Source organism: Meriones unguiculatus, chromosome 5 (genome assembly GCF_030254825.1).
Source record: "Meriones unguiculatus strain TT.TT164.6M chromosome 5, Bangor_MerUng_6.1, whole genome shotgun sequence".
Lineage (NCBI taxonomy): Eukaryota > Metazoa > Chordata > Mammalia > Rodentia > Muridae > Meriones > Meriones unguiculatus.
In genome coordinates this window covers 132,372,527-132,388,860 of record NC_083353.1, presented here as the reverse complement: position 1 = coordinate 132,388,860, position 16,334 = coordinate 132,372,527, and the positions used below count along the sequence as shown (strand labels likewise).

The 16,334-nt window shown below is 44.5% G+C and overlaps 1 long non-coding RNA gene across 3 annotated transcripts in view; it reads right to left on the bottom strand.

Moving 5' to 3' along the window:
- Positions 1-1,921: 1,921 nt before the first annotated feature.
- LOC132654334 (uncharacterized) overlaps positions 1,922-16,334 on the bottom strand; it is a 37,631-nt gene continuing 23,218 nt past the window's right edge. For 2 of the 3 annotated variants that reach the window (XR_009592028.1, XR_009592031.1), the window contains 4 exons: positions 11,583-11,644; positions 10,108-10,232; positions 6,115-6,400; positions 1,922-2,781 (listed from right to left, as the gene is read on the bottom strand). This is a non-coding gene — a long non-coding RNA (uncharacterized LOC132654334). The remainder of the gene's footprint in view (positions 2,782-6,114; positions 6,401-10,107; positions 10,233-11,582; positions 11,645-16,334) is intronic. The other variant, XR_009592033.1, reaches the window with a different exon arrangement.

Here is a 16,334-nt window from a genome sequence, read left to right as displayed (position 1 = left end):
CGCAGATGTGTGGGTTCCTGCTCCGCCTTGTCTCTGCCGGGGGGAGCTGCGGGATGGCGCTGGCTTGTTGGCTGAGCCCGCTTCTCTGCAGACTGGGAGGACCGTCTCATCCGTTCTCACAGGACACTGGGGCGTATTTGCAGGTGAAACCTAAGTGTAAAGCCATTTTGTAAGGCCTGGGTTAGTGTGACTCATTACAGTGCTGCATCCAGCTCTGGCCAAGCAAAGAGGAAAAGTTTACCGCCTGGTGGCCGTCCAGTGACCTGGGTGGAAAGAACTGGTGGGCCCAGGAGAGCGCACAATTGAGAGAAGTGATCATATCACCAGATGTGACCTCATGGCTTGGCACCAGCCACCATCCTGGGCACAGAAAACGCACAGTACGCTCAAGTCTGGGTTTCCTCTCTGATTGCCCGGGTCAGCAGAGGGCAGTGTGCTGTGTGTCTCCACAGCGCTTGTCCTGACGGAAAGCTAGGCTGGGAGAGCTGGCGACCATTCTCTTCCTATCACTCACAGCACTGCATCCTGTCGTAATAAATGTCACAGGTCAACTAGAAGTCAAAGGTAAATCTGGCCCGCACGCAGGTGACAGCCTGGGAGGTTGTAAGATTCGCTGCAGCGCTGTTCAGCATAATGAATTCCGTAGAGGCTGGAGGACACCGACTGCCTCCTCTATTACTCTTCAACTCAGTCCCTTGGGACAGGGTTTCTCTCTGAATCGGGAACTGCGCCTGACCTGGATTTTCTGGGTGGCAGCCAGAACATCACAGCAACCTCTGCCTTCCACACTGTCGGGATCACAGTGCACAAAGCCAGGCAGGTCTAGCTTTTTAAGCATGTGCTGGGGATTTGAACTCAAGTCCTCATGCTTACATAGCAAGTGCTCTTAGCCTACTGAGCTCTCTCCCGGTGCCTGAACTGCCTCCTTACCTAGGCCTCACACTCCAGCACTCGGGTGTTTCTGATTCTATGTATAGTGATGAGAGAGCACCAACTGAAAATGCAAACGATTAGCTCAAACGTGTCAGTTCTCATCAAGAGCGTGGAACCTGTTACGGAATTACAGCAAGAAATACACTATCTGAGCTTTATAAAAAGGGAGCTACATAGAAGTACCCGGAAGACTCAGAAGCTGCAGTGGGAAGAAAATGGAGGAAAGGTTCAAATCAGAGCTGATCTTACAGGCAAGACAGACACCATCACCACAGGGACATGCTGAGAATAAAGAACCCCCACCCCTACCCCCACCCCCGATAAAGGAAACAGCATATGCAGGATCAAAGGACCCAAGAGCTTGGGCCATGTGAGGGTGTAGAAACGATGTCAGAGCCTCATACTGTGAGGACACGGTTGGCTGCTGAACACAGACATGCTGCAGACACGGAGACAACAGCAGGTCCTGCGGAAATGAAGGGTGCGCACCACAGTCTGCACATGGAGATCAACCCGGCCTGCCCGGGGCTGTGTGGATGGACTGGGTAACGAAGCATCCAAAGGCAGTGTGGTGCCTTGAATCAGAATGGCGCAAATGGCTCACTTTTGAATGCTTGCTGCTCAGTTGGTGGAACAGTTTGGGGAGGATCAGGAGGTGTGGCCTTGCTGAAGGAGGTGTGTCACTGGGGGCGGGCTTTAAGAATTCAAAAGCCCATGCCATTCCCAGGCAGCTCTCTCTCTGCTTTGTGCTTGTGTGTCAAGACATAAGCTGTCAGCTTCTTCTCCAGTGCCATGCCTGCCTGCCCCCTGCCATGCCCCCACCCTGATGGCCTTGGACACTAATGCTCTGAAACTGTATGAACTCCCTATGAACAGTGGGGTCTTAGCACGGTAAGCAGGCAGGCTGTTCTAGTGTGCTTTCCACTACTGTGACAAACGCTTGGACCAAAAACAACCTGCAGAGGGAACAGCTTGTTTACTTACAGACTTCAGATCCATGATCAAGAGATGTCAGGGCGGGAACCTGCAGGCAGACGCTAAAATAGAGGCTATGGAGAAAGGCTGCTCACTGGCTTGCTCCCCGTTGCTTGTTCAGCCTGTGTTCTAATACCACCTAGGACCAGGGAGGCACTGCCGACAGAGAGCTGGGCCCTCCACTATCAATCAGTCATCAAGAAAATGCCCCGCAGACTCTCCTACAGCACAGTCTTTGGGGATATTTTCTCCAATGAAGTCCATCTTCTCAGATGATCTGAGCTTGTGTCAAGTTGACAAAACTAACAAGCACACAGGCAGACTCAGAAAAACACTGAACTTTTCCATGTGTAAGATTTGTCTTCAAACTTATATATAAAGACTTGTGCAATGAAAGTAGAAAGAGACTATGAGGGGAAGAAAGAATATATGACATGAAAATAAAAAGGAGGGAATAAGGAGATGAGCAAGAGCAAAGCAAAGGGATGGGGAGGGCACCAGGACATGTTAAATAAGCACACGCATGTGCAAATGTAAGCACACACATTTTGCACATCAACAAAAAAAATTAATGTAAAAAAGCTTTCAAAGAACAAGCAGAAAAGGAGCCACGCCACCCAACAGCAGGCAGATTACTTGAAAGCGGCATCCTTTGAAAGGGGTCACTTCAAAGGCTCTTTGAAAATCCCTGCAGACGTGCAGACTGAAAAGAAGAGCAAAGAAGATTCTTCTATAGAAGTAGAATTTTGTCTGAGTGAGGCTGAGTAGTTGTGGGTGGGGCAGAACGAAAGAAGTCAGAACACAGTCTGAGGTTTTGAGTTGAAGTAGGAGGAAGATGACATCATCCACTGACACAGGGCCCATGAGAAGCATCTGAGAGAGAGAAAGAGGGAGGGAGATCAGATTCATTTGCCAATTACAGATAAAATCCCACTCATTTTAAAAAAATATTTATTTTCTCATACATCTCTACTGCAGCTTCCCCTCCTTCCACTCCTCCTACCACCCCCACCCCCGGTTCACACACACACACACACACACACACACACACACACACACACACACACACAGAGCACAGAAAACAGCAGCCTTCCAGGGACATTACCCAAACACAGCACAAGATACAATAAGACCAGGCACAAATATCAAGGCTGGGCAAGGCAACCCTTGCCTAGGAGAAAAAGGGTCCCAAGAGCAGACCAAAGAGTCCGAGACACCCCACTCCCGCTTCAGGAACCCCACAAAAACACCAAGCCACAACTACACATATGCAGAGGCCCTAGCCCAGGCCCAGGCCGGCTCCAGGACTGCACTTCCATCTCGGTGAGCCCCGTGATCCCTGCTCAGTTGATTCCAGGGGCCATGGGCTACCTGTGTCCCCCACCCACCGGCTCCCACAATTCCTCTCCCCATCTTCTGCAGGATTCCCCAAGCTCAGAGGGGATGGTCCTGGTGGAGATCTGCAGCCTGGCTCTCTTTCTGCCTACAGTTTGGCTGTGGTCTCAGCCTCCGCTCCCAGCAGCTGCCAGAGGAAGGGTTTCTAATGACAACAGGACAAGGCATTGATCTCTGAGTAGCAGAATATCATCAGAAATTATTTCATTTATTTCTGTTGTTTTGTTTTGTTGCCAGTTATGTTTGGTTCTACTCTAGGTCTCTAGGCTGTCCTGCCTCCTGTTCCTGATCATCCAGGCAGTGACAGGCATGAGATCCCTCTGGTGGCTTGGGCTTCAAGTTAGACCAGTCACTGGTTGGCCACACCCATGTTTCGTGCCACCATTGCCAGGCAGGGCAGGCTGTGGGTTAACAGTTTTGAGGCTGGGTTGGTGTTGCCATTGCCACACTGGGAGCCTTGCCCGGCCACGGAAGGAATGCTTCAGGCTCTGCACCTCATAGGTTCCAGGGAGTTTCTGCTACACTCGGATTCCAATCACCACCCCAAATGCCTTCCAATTTGAGTCTTCTCTGTAATCTCTCTCTCCATCCCCTTCTATCTGATAGATCCCTTCTATTTCCACCCCCAGCAACCCCCTATCCATCTGCTTCCCCTTCCCAGGAAGATCCATGCAGCCTCTGAAGAGCGTCCTGGTACATATATTCCCTGTCTGTATATTGTAGCATGATTCGTTCACTTCACATCTAATATCCACTTTCGGATGATTACTGCCATGCTTGGCTTTCTGCTTCTGGGTTACCTCACTCGGGATAATCTTTTCTAGTGCCTACAGAATTCATGATGTCATTGTTTTTAACAGCTAAGTAGTATTCATTTGTGTGGATTTCCAGTTTCTTTATCCTTCAGTTGAGAGATGTTGTTTCAAGTTCCTGGCTTTAGAGTTGGGCGAGTGACCTTTTGTAGGACAGAGCATCCTTTGGGTGTATGCCCAGGAATGGTTGTGAGGTAGATCAATCCCTAGTCTTCCAAGGAACTGCCATATTGACAGTGACTGCATGGTTTTGCATTCCCACCACCAATGGAAATCCACTTTCTCCACATTCTCACTAGCATGTGCTGTCACTTGAGTTTTTAATCTTAGTCATTCTAACAGCGTAAGGTGGAATCTCAGAGTAGTTTTGATTTGCATTTCCATGACAGCTAAGGATGTTGAGCATTTCTTTAAGTGTTTCTCAGTAATTTGAGATTCCTCTATTGAGAATTCTCTGTTAAGATTTGTACCCCATTTTTTATTACATTGTTCAATTTGTTGATCTCTAAAATCTTGAGTTCTTTATATATTTTGGATATTAGCCTTTATCAGATGTTGAAGTTGGTGAAAATCTTTTCCCCTCCTATCGGGTGCTGGTTTCACATATTGATGGTGTCCTTTGCCTTATAGAAGATTTTCAGTTTCATGAGTCCTATTTATTAACTGTTGAACTGAGTGCCTGAGCTTTTGGCATTCTGTTCAGGAAGTTGTGTCTTATGCCAAAGCATTCAAGGCTCTTCCCCACTCTTCTTTTTCTACAGGTTCAGTGTGTCTGGTTTTACGCTGGGGTCTTTGGTTCACTTGGACTTGGGTTTTGTGCAGGGTGATGAGAATAAATCTATTTCCTTCTCCTTCACACAGACAGCCAGATAGACATCCACCATCTGTTAAAGAGACCGCCTTTCGTTCCAGTGTGTTTCTGGCTTCCTTTTCAGAAATCAGGTGTCCATAGGTGTGTGGACTTATGTCTGAGGCTTTGGCTCAAATCCATTGATCAATATGTCTGTTTTTATGCCAGTTGTGTTTTATTACTATAAGTTTGTAGTAGAGCTTGAAATCAGGGATGACGATACTGTTAGTTCTATTACTGTTCAGGATTGTCTTAGAAATCCTGGGTTTTTGTTTTTCCGTATGAAGCTGAGTATTGTCCTTTCAAGATATGTTGCATTTAATCTGTAGATTGCTTTTGGTAGAATGGCCATTTTCACTATGTTGATCCTACTGATCCAAGATCTTTCCATATTCTATGATATCTTCTTCAATTTTGTTCTCCAAATCCTTGAAGTTTTTTTTTTCCATACAATTTTTTCCCTTGCTTAGGTATAGTTACTCCCAAGATGTTTTATATTGTTTGTGGCTATTGTGAAGGAGGTTGTGTCCTTGATCTCTTTCTCAGCCCATTTGACATTTGTATATAATAGAACTGCTGATGTTTGAGTTAATCTTGTACCCAGCCACTTGGCTGAAAGTGTTTACCCCTCTCCATGCCCTCTCCAGAGCATGAGGAAAGCCATCATCAGCTGTGAAGCAGCCCCATGTCCTTACACCTGGGAGTAGGGTGAAAACATATTCTTATAATATTGTTGTGTTTTCAAAAGAAACCAAAATTCCAAGATTCTCACTACGCCCTTTAGCACACAAGGTGATTAAGCTACAGGAGACCAACAAATTACATAGATGCCTTTTGAGTCTAACTGGATGAGACAAACACCAAATATTAACTACAATTCCCATTACTATGGCAAGATGTTTTTATCCTAAATAGTTCCATAGGTTGGGAGGAGGGTGGAGAGGGCATGAATAAATGTGGGTGACTCGCTTTGTGGTGAATAGGGGAAAAAAATCAAGATATAGGTTAGCCAAATATGACAAAAACAATTTAATAGGTAGATATGTTAAGGATCATGTTCAAGACTGGAGGGGTCTTGAACTCAGTTAAAAAGGGAGAATTTTCAGTTAAACATTTTTATTGAACAAAAATCAAGTCCCTCCCACTGACCTTGTCATTTCCTTAATCTGTGTAAAGTACAGAAGAGCAGATGGCGTCAGGACAACCCCAGAACTTCCAATATGATTGATTGTAAAAGCAGTCATGAAAAGCCATGTCTCAAGTGGAAAAGTTTGCTTCCCAATTCAACCTCTGTATTCTGTAAACTGCTGAACAAGTTGAAGAGAATCCGACAGTGAGCACAGGGAGGGGTCTCCATCCGAGCTCTGCAGCCCAGAGTGATGAGGAGTCCTGCTGTGCCACTTCTTCCTGACGTTCTCACCGGCTCTCACGTTGGCTATCAACAGAAAAGAACGAGTTGACCGTGGTTGCACTGCAGAAAGGTTGAAGTCCTCTCCTTTTTGTTTAAGCAGGAATTCAATTTGCTAAAATTAGGGTCATCTTAAAATTTTAATCAGTGTAAAGGAGAGCAAACCTTAGTTTCTGTAGTGAGAAAACACCTCAGCGGGCCCCTGTTTATTGTGATGCTGCAGCTGAAGTCTGTTAACCTTTGAGTTCTCACATTAGTATAGCTGACTTCTTAATGGAGACTCTAAAATCCGGAAGGGCTTCAACAGATGTGCCTACAGAGACCACAGATGCCCACCCAGACTATTATACCCAGCAAAATTTTCAATTACCATAGTTGGACAAACTAAGATATTCCAAACAAAAGTCAAATTTAAACAATATCTACAAATCTAGCCCTATATAAGATACCAGAAGGAAAACTTCAACCCAAGGATGCTAACTACACCCATGAAAACACAAGAAATAAATAATATCATACTAGCAAAATTAAAAGAAGGGAAACACATACACACAAGCACACACTACCACCACCAGCAGCAGCAATAAAATAACAGGAATCAACAATCATTGGCCATTGATATATCTCAATATTAATACACTCAATTCCTCAATAAAAAGATACAAACAGAATGATGTGAAAACAGGATCCATCCTTCTGCTGCATATATGAAACACACCTCGGCATAAAGACAGACATTACCCCAGAGCAAAGGATTAAGAAAAAGACTTTCCAAGCAAATGGACCTAAGAAACAAGCTGGTGTAGCCAGCCATCCTAATGCCTGACAAAACAGACTTCAAATCAAATTTAATCAAAAGAAATGGGAAGGATGCTTCATACTAATCAAAGGAAAAAATCCACCAAGATGATGTTTTCATCAATTATTGACATCTATGCTCCAAAATGCATGGCCACCATATTTGTAAAAGAAATATTACAAAAGCTGAACTTACACACTGATAGTGGGAGACTTCAATACCCCAATCTCACTAATGCACAGGCCATCCAGCCAAAAACTAAACAGAGAAATACAGAGAAATACTGGAGCTAAAAGATGTTATAAGCCAAATGGACCTAACACACATCTACAGAACATTTCACCTAAACACAAAAGAATGCACCTTCCCAGCACCTCATGGAACTTTCTCCAAAGCTGACCAGATCCTCAGTCACAGAGCAAACCTCAACAGATACAGAAAAACTGAATTAACCCCCTGCATTTTATCAGACCACCGTAGATTAAAGCTGGGTTTCAAAAACGACAGAGAGACAACAAACTCATGGAACTCACCAACAACAGCAAAAACAACAGAGAGATAAACTCATGGAAACTCACCAGGTCTGTGTCAGCACACCACAGTGTTGACCCTTTTTCATAGCAATTGTGTGCATTATTTAGCTCATTACTCTGACAGAATACCTGGCTTCCTGGCTGGGAACAGATGCCAACAGGGGGAAAAGTACTGTTGTTGAATGAATGACACGCTGAGCAGTTCCTCTTGGCGGTCATGATGTAAGACTCTAAGAACTCAAAGCAGGCCTTCGAGTGACTTGCCTATTTGTTTAACTTTTTATTGATTCTTTGTGAATTTCACACTATGTACCCCATTCCCACTCATCCTCTTCTCCCTCCATATTTACCCCTGCCCTTGCAACCCACACAAAAAACAAAACAAAACAACGACAACAAAAACTAAAACAAAACAAAAAAAATTTGAAAGCTTCTTGCTGAGGAAGCTGTGGAGTGTCTAAACAGCTTTATCTGCAAATGTTCATTGCAGGGAGCCATGGGTGTGGTTCGAGGCCCTCAGCTCCTGCTGCACCATCAGTGCTGGGTTCCTGCTGGACTCCTCTCAGATAGCCTCCAACTGCCCTGTGCCATGGAGATCCTGCAGCTTTGGATCTGCTGGACCAGCCCCTTCACGTGCTCCAGCAGTTCATGGATGGGGTAGATGTTGGGGCGGGCCAGCTCAGAGCTGTGGATCTGGGCTTGGCTGGTAGCTGAGCTGGTCACCCTTCTCACTCTCAGGCACCCATGGCACCAGGACCAGCTCTTTCAGGTGAGGGGCAAGACAAGACTGTGCTCATGCCATCTGACCCAGCTCTCCGTCACTGTCCAGGCAAGGTGCATCCCTCAGACGTCAGCATGGCCCAGACGACAGCCCCGACCAACGACGTCCACATGGCCACTGGTGGTAACCTGGTCCATGCACATCAGCACAGGCCCCTGCTGCTGCAGCCACAGACCCAGACATGACATCAGCTTGGGCCAGGACCTCACCAGGCCCCAGGCAGCAGTGCAGGCCACTCACATCAGGCTGTTCCTCTCCACCCTCACATCTCCAGATCTGACTCTTCCGAGTGCACAGACCCTCACTCCTCTCTTTCTCTCTGAGCTCTCAGCCACATACTTGCTCACTGTAGTGGGAGTGAGTGATTTGTCTATTAAATAATTTAAGCATAAGCAGTGCCATTTACTACTTTGGTTGAGAAAATACAAAAAAAAAAAAAAAGCAGTTTGCTTTTAGATTAAGTTTCTGAATGCAGTAGTTTCTATTCACAATCAAATTTAGTCTTAAACTTCTCACATTTATTTATTTTGTGCATGTAAATGTTATGCTTGCCTGTATGCGTGTGCGACACCTTTAGGCAGTGCCTGGTGCAGGCCAGAAGGAAGCACCATCTACCCTGGAACTGTAGTTACTGATGTGGGTGTCGGGAATCAAACCCCAGGGTCCTCTGGAAGAGCAGCTAGTACTATTCACTGCTGGGGTATCTGTCCAGCCCCTCTTCAACTTCTTATTGCTCTATTTGGTATAATTTCATTATAATTTTATAACTTAATATTGGATGAATTATGAACAGATTTTTTTCCATCAATGATTCAGTTTTGCTCATGACTTTTCAAACATTTTACAAATGTTTTAGCAACTTCAGAAGTTACCGTTAATACTTTTATTTAAACAACACTCAGATGTAGGAAGTAATTTGAGGTCTTTATTCTTCCTATCATAATTCTGATCCCTCAACACCTGACATCACAGTGTGCTTTCCCATTTGTTCAGAGACTTTCTTTTCAGGTTTTATTGGATCCTTCATTCATATATATTTTCTAAGTTTCATGAGCAAATAGACAATGTACATTCACTATTGCAAATGTTTTTAGCAAATGTTTTAATGTTTCTTAAACTCAGGGGAAAGCCATGACTTTATCTTTAACTCATTTATGTTAATTGAAATAAAATAAGAAATCACAAATGACAATACTGGTTTGTAATTATATCTTGACATCCATAGGCTAAAGGTCACAGAAGTTCATCTTGCTGGATAGCATACTTTTGGCTTTACACAGAATGTCTGCAGAGTTTCACCATTAAACATGGCAGAATCCAGGCTTAAATCATACTGCCATGTTTTAAAACTATATACCTTTAATGTATTCTGAGTTTTGTTTTTAATGTTAGATGTTGAATCTTATTAAAGATAATTTCTGTGGTATAGCCATGAGGGATCTGCTTGGAAAACAGAAGCCACTGGAAGCACAGGGGGTAGAAGAATTTATTGCCATAATTATGAGTTTATGCAGCTGTTGGAAGACCAAACAATGGGCGGGAGTTCTCTACCCCAGAGCTCAGCCTGTGACTCAGTTACTGTTTTCTTGCTGTGAAGAAACACTATCACCATGACTCTTACTAGGAAGCATTTGCCTTGGTCTGGCTTACAGGTCAGAGGGTTCGTCCGCCATCATGTGGCAGGGAGCATGGCGGCACGCAGGCAGACACGTGCTGGCGATGGAGCTGAGATCTCCACATCTGGATCTGCAGGCAGCAGGAAGAGAGAGACAATGGGACAGGCCTGGGTCTTTGCAACTCCGAAGCCCACTCTTGGTGACACACTTCCTCCCCCAAGGCCACGCCTCCCAGTCCCTCTCAAGCAGTGCCGCCCTCTGACGACCAAGCACTCAGACAGATGAGCCTGAGGGGGCACCATACTCAAACCATCACAGCCCACACCAAAGCAGGCGCCCAATGCCTGTCCACTGAGGGTCTGTTTGCTCACTCGTCAGTCTGTGGTGGCCTCCAGGTGCCAACACATTCCATTCCCTTGTGTCCCGGAAAGCACCTCAGCAGGATCTTCTTAGGCCTGGAAAGCAGCCCCTGGGTTCCACTGCGATGCCCAGGGCCCATAACAAGGCGTAGACTCAATGCCAAAGAGACAGTTATACCCAAGTCTGCACTTTCAGAGGTGACCATGATGAAGTCTGTTAAATTTTCTCAATATATCAAGCTTTTTTAAAAAAAAAAAAGTTACTTTGTCTTGGAATATTATATTTAGCTGGGCATTTTGTATTCTATTTATGAAAGAGTTCTGTATTTCCATTGTGCTAGGAGATCCTTATTTGACTTGTTTCATACAACGCATTAACAAGGCTTCCATCTTTTTGTTGTGTTCTATTAAAAACATCATTTCTTTTATTTTTAAAGATGATTTGTGTTCTTAAAGAATTCACATTTATCACATAAGAATTGCTTGTTTCTTAATAATCAGAAATAATTGTTAAATATCTCTGGTCTGGGTCCGATACCCTCTTTACACCCCACACAGGGGTATTTGTTTACTGAGTGCAAAATCACACATTTGTAAGCCAATGACCAGCGTCTGAGTTGAGCTACCTTGATACGAAAACGCTAGTGACTAGATTTACAAAAAGATTCAAAGTTCAGAGACAAAGGAGAAATGTCACAGCGTGTCATTTCTGTCACATCAGGTTACTGAGTAAATTGGCAGGGCTGTGGGATGGCTCTGTGTCCAGCATGGGCTGCAGAGGGTGGCTTCAGCCACAGAGCACAAAGACGAAAGATGCTGCTCAGATCTTAGGCAATGAATTTGCTTTTGGGCTATAAAAATATTTTAAGAGAGAAAAAGGTTATTAAAGTCCACACTAAATCTATGTCTTTGGAGCTGAAAACAAAAGTGATTAATCTGAGGATCCGTGAAGTCGCTGGTATTAAGAACAAAGTGTTCTGTTTGCAAGTGGGTGAAAGAGAAAGGACAGCCTGGAGGAGGAGTTCCAGATATCAGGGCTGTGAATGCAAGTCAGAGGCAGAGCACGTGCCTACCATGCGTTATGGTTATGTTACCCTTAGTACCTCAAAAATTGTACCTACCTCAGACAGCTGGATTAAGGATGGAGTCATGACACTGGACGCTCTTAGCCACTGTTCTGTCGCTGTGAGGAGACATAACCAAGGCGACCCATTAAAGAAAGCACGTAATTGGCTGCTGGCTTCGAGTTTCACAGTGTTAGCCCATGCCCAACCATCGTGGTAGGGAGTTTAGTGGCAGGTAGCATGGAGAAGCATTGGAGAAGCAGCAGTGGGCTCACATCTTCTCGGAAAAGTAGAGGCAGAGACAGGGTGAGGCTGGTCCTGGCATGGGCTCTGAAACCTCAAAGCCCACCCCCAGTGACACACCTAAACCTTCCTGAACACTCAAACATTAAATACGTCACCCTTCCGGCCATACTCATTCAGACAATCACTGACACAAAGGATAAAATTAGACTTCAGGAGTACAAAAAGTATTTTTATGTTGGCAAAGACTTTGAGGTGTGTGTCAGAAAAAGAAAAAGATGCCACGCAGAAGGTTCAAAATCTGAATGGCAACTCAGGTTTGGAGATGGAGACATGAATTTGGGCATCATCCATGGAGTAGACTGAAAAGATGTGAACCAAAATCCTCAGGAAGAAGGAACAGAGACGGGGAAGGTTGGACTTACAGCAGAAAAGCTGCCAGCACATAAGTGGTTGGAGGAAGAAGAGAAGAGATAACAGAACACTGAGGAAAAGGCAGCCCAATAGTTACAACCAGGAGAGTGTGGGGTCCCAGACTCCACAACAGGAGAAAGAGAAAGTATTCACAGGAAAGAACAGGAGTCACAAGACATGAGAACTCACTTCTACAGCGAGTTATCCACAGGTGTTGCTGAAGGGGTGCAGGGAATGACTGGGTGTTTGGGATGCTAGAAAAGGCTGCGAAAGACAGATGATTTAAATAAGTATTAAATATACCGCTGATGCTTTTCAATTATTATCATTTCAGGCACATGCACACCACTGACTGAATCCACACAGTGAATAAACTCCAACACACAGCTGCGAGACAAAAGCGTCCTCGCCTCCAAGGCCCCAGGTTTTTGGGCTTTACTGTTATCTAAAGGAAAATGTATCTAATACAAATGAAACCTGTTGTCTCTAACTTGCAAGTATCATTATGAGAATTAACTAAATTTAACTAAGTAAATGTGGTAAGGTTACCAAAGTAGCCGTTTTCCTTGGTATCCCTAGATCATGGTAGAGAGGATAGAATTTTAGAAGAGCTTCTAAATTAAGATGATGGTGCATGCCTGTAATCCTGCCTCTTAGGATCCCAGAGGAGGAGGATCAGGAGGTCAAGGCCACCTGCACAACCTGCATCCTTGCATCAAGGTAACTAAGAGGTTTTCACCAGCACTTGCCATGCTGACACGCCTAATACGCCATCTTCAAACGACCTTCCCCAGTCACTGTAATTGATTTAGACTCAGCAGGAGTCTAAATCAGGGAATGTCAGCAAGGGAAAGTGCTGCATCCTAACATGGGCTGACACAGCTCAGTGCAGGGTCAGTGAGAATTTAGGTGTGTGTGTGTGTGTGTGTGTGTGTGTGTGTGTGTGTGTGTGTAACATAGGAATGTTATTTGAATATGTTTTTGTTTTAATCCCAGGTGTGGTATATGGGGCTGCTTCAGACTGTCCACAGCCTGCTGACTATGATTTGTCTGTGCCCTGGCAGGGGTGTGACTTCGCCAGCTGAGAACAGCAAATGTTTGGAATTCTGGGGACTCTTCAGAGGATGTATAAACTCAAGAGCTCGAGAGGGGCCAGAGGTGCTCAGAAAAGGTGGTTGCTCCTGCTGCTGTTACTGTTTGTTGTTGGTTGGTTGCTAGTTGGAGATATCCTGACGATGAAGATCAAACTTGTCCCTAGGAACTCGATGCCCCTAATCAGGAGGAAGTAGTTAGGCAATAACAATGTCCCCTTTCTTCTCTATCCTTCTTTCTCTCCTACCTAGTGTCGGGGTGGGGGGGGGAAGGTTGGTTGGGTTAGGGGTCATGTAGAGAGGTAGGAAAAAGAACCAAATAAAGTGGCCAGAGCTGGGCTACAGTGGAGCTCTTGACTGGCACACATGTGGTCCTGAGTTCAGTCTCCTGCACTGTAAGAATGAACAAACCACATGAGTTGAAACTGTGTGTTCCTTTCTTTTGAGAGATGCCTTTGAACTTGCCATTCTGGCATTTGCACCTCATCCAGTTTGCCAATTTTGCACTGTTCAGGGCTGTCTCCACACACCCTTCCCGAACTGTCTGTCAGTTCTGTGATCCATGAGCAAAGTCCTCCTGCCTTTCTGGGGTGTCACAATATCACATACTTCTCTGTAGAACCCCAATTGATTTACACACTCTTCTTATAAATACATTCATTTGTACTATGAAGCAGTGAAATGGAAACCTGATTACAAAGTGAGTGTCATCGATTTCACGTGGCTCTGGCTGACTGCCTCCCTCGAGTCTCCACTGTATTTAATCTGATCCGATACCATTAAAATATTATCCTCAGGGGAACTCATAGGAATTCAATGTCATGATCAGAAGCATACGACAAAGATGGTCTCTGCCCACACTTTCTGTGTGTTCCTAACGAAAGCAAGGGCCAATTAGAATCCCTTCTCCCCTTCCGTGCCACATGCCTCACTCTGTCCGAACAGAATGCACACTGCGAAAGCACTGACATGACTTTTAGAGACATATCTAGAAATACATTTTGTTGTTTTTGAGCAAAAGAAGCCATTTTTTTTCTTTTCTTTATAAGTGCGGGGGCCTCTCTTACACCAAAAGCCCACGTGATTCAAAATGGTCCTGCTTTAAGGGAGGGTGTCTTCCTGCATGAGTTATCTGGAGAGGATAAGTGAAAACCCCAGCTCTGGGAAGATCTTGGATCATCCTGTATTCAACGCAGAACTGCAGCCAGTGGCCTTAGGTGCACTGAACTGGAATGCTTTCGGCTTAAATCCTGCTCTAGATGGAGAACTCGGAGTTCATGCTGGAAGCAGGTATCAAAGCGTGAAACCCAAGAAGACACGGTGGGAACTTCACCGTGTCTGCACTAAGGGTCTTTAAATATGTTTGCATTTGAAGAGCTTTTCTGAAAAACAAAACAAAACAAAAAAACAAAAACAAAAAAAACAAAACAAAAACAAACACAAACAAACAAACAAACAAACCAGGAAGTTGAAAATGGTGAGAGCTAAAATGAAAGAAGCCACGCCTGGCACTGGGGCATGCTGAACCACTTTCCTGGGCACAGCTGTGTCGGAGAGTGTCAGCTTATCTATGCTGACTGCCATGTCTCTTCAGTCATTTTTAATTACTTTTCCCTGGGTTTATGAGGCATAAGGGATTGTGTAAAAATTATTCTAAACATTAGTAAGAGTGTGGACTGGAGAAAATAAGGTACATATTTCATGACTAATCTGGTTTTTTGTTTTTTTGGTTTTTTTTTTCCGAAGTACAGACTAAGTCTCTTCAGGATGTGGCTCTAGAACACATGATGACTTCATATTTTTATCAGCATTATTATTATTACCTTCTATATTGACAATATGGGCAGAATAAATAGCTTTCTGGGGTAATCTGGACCACTCTCTGATATTTAAATGCCGTACTTTTTAAGTTGCTTGATAGGTTTTACAAGCAAGTCTCTGAAGAAAGTATCTTACAAGCCAGCGCTGTCCCCACTGTGGTGTGCTCTGACCTCTGTTGGGTCCTCCGTGGCATGCCCTTCTGGCTGCACTTCCGGCTCCCCTCCTCTGTTGCTACAATACAGCCCAGGAACACAGACTCTTCGGCCTACCCCTCCTCAGTGGAAGACTGAATAGTGCTTATGAGCGCCTGTGCTCGCTGCAAACTTCTGGCAATTAATTTCAATTAAGTTATTTACAAGGTGTTCCGCTGCTAACTTTGTGCCCAGATGTTTCACTTGGCAAAATGTGTCGGCCACCAATGAAGTCGGTTTCAGCAACAATCACTCATTGATGGGATTTTCGCGGTGAATTCACAGCGCCTTCATAACACCAGAGCATGATGTCATGAGCCGGCCCCCTCATCCCGACCATAAAAATGCCAGTACAAGTTGCAACAAATGACTGCGGGCGACGGTGGTGCTGGAAGGTGGCTGCTCGAACACCTGGGCTTCGGTGGAAGCTAGCAGCTTTCAAAGCTTCGTTACCAGATGTTTGTGGAACAATTTATACATGCATGGAAAACATACATTATTTTTCATTTGCATGAGTGATCACCAGAGCTGTGCAAGTAGTGGGAACTGGGTTTCTTTTCTTTTTTAAAGGCTCATGAAAGTTTACTAGGGAAACATTTTTTAATTAAAATCAGCATTGTTAATCTTAACCATTAAGCATTGAATCTGCATAATAGTGTTTTTAAGTAATTGTTCAGATAATACATTTTAAAAAGTAAATTAGGTGCTGGGGTTATAACCCTGAGGAAGAAAATTAAAAAGGTTTTGATTATTTTTAAATCAGCTATTAACTGTCACATTTTGTTTAATCATTTTGCATGTTTTAGGATCCTATGTAATAATTCATCATGTTTTACTTTTTAAAACTAGTTTCTGTGCTCTTCAGATTAGACACAGAAGGCTGCAGAGACGCATGGGTGATTAAGAAGCCTTGCCACTCTTGCAAAGAATGGGAGTCCCGCTGCCAGCCCCTGCTTCAGATGGCTCGCCATTCCCAGAAACTCTAGTTCCAGGGGATCCCACGCCCTCTTCTGGCGTCTGTGGGTGATGCACCCATGTGTGTATGGCTC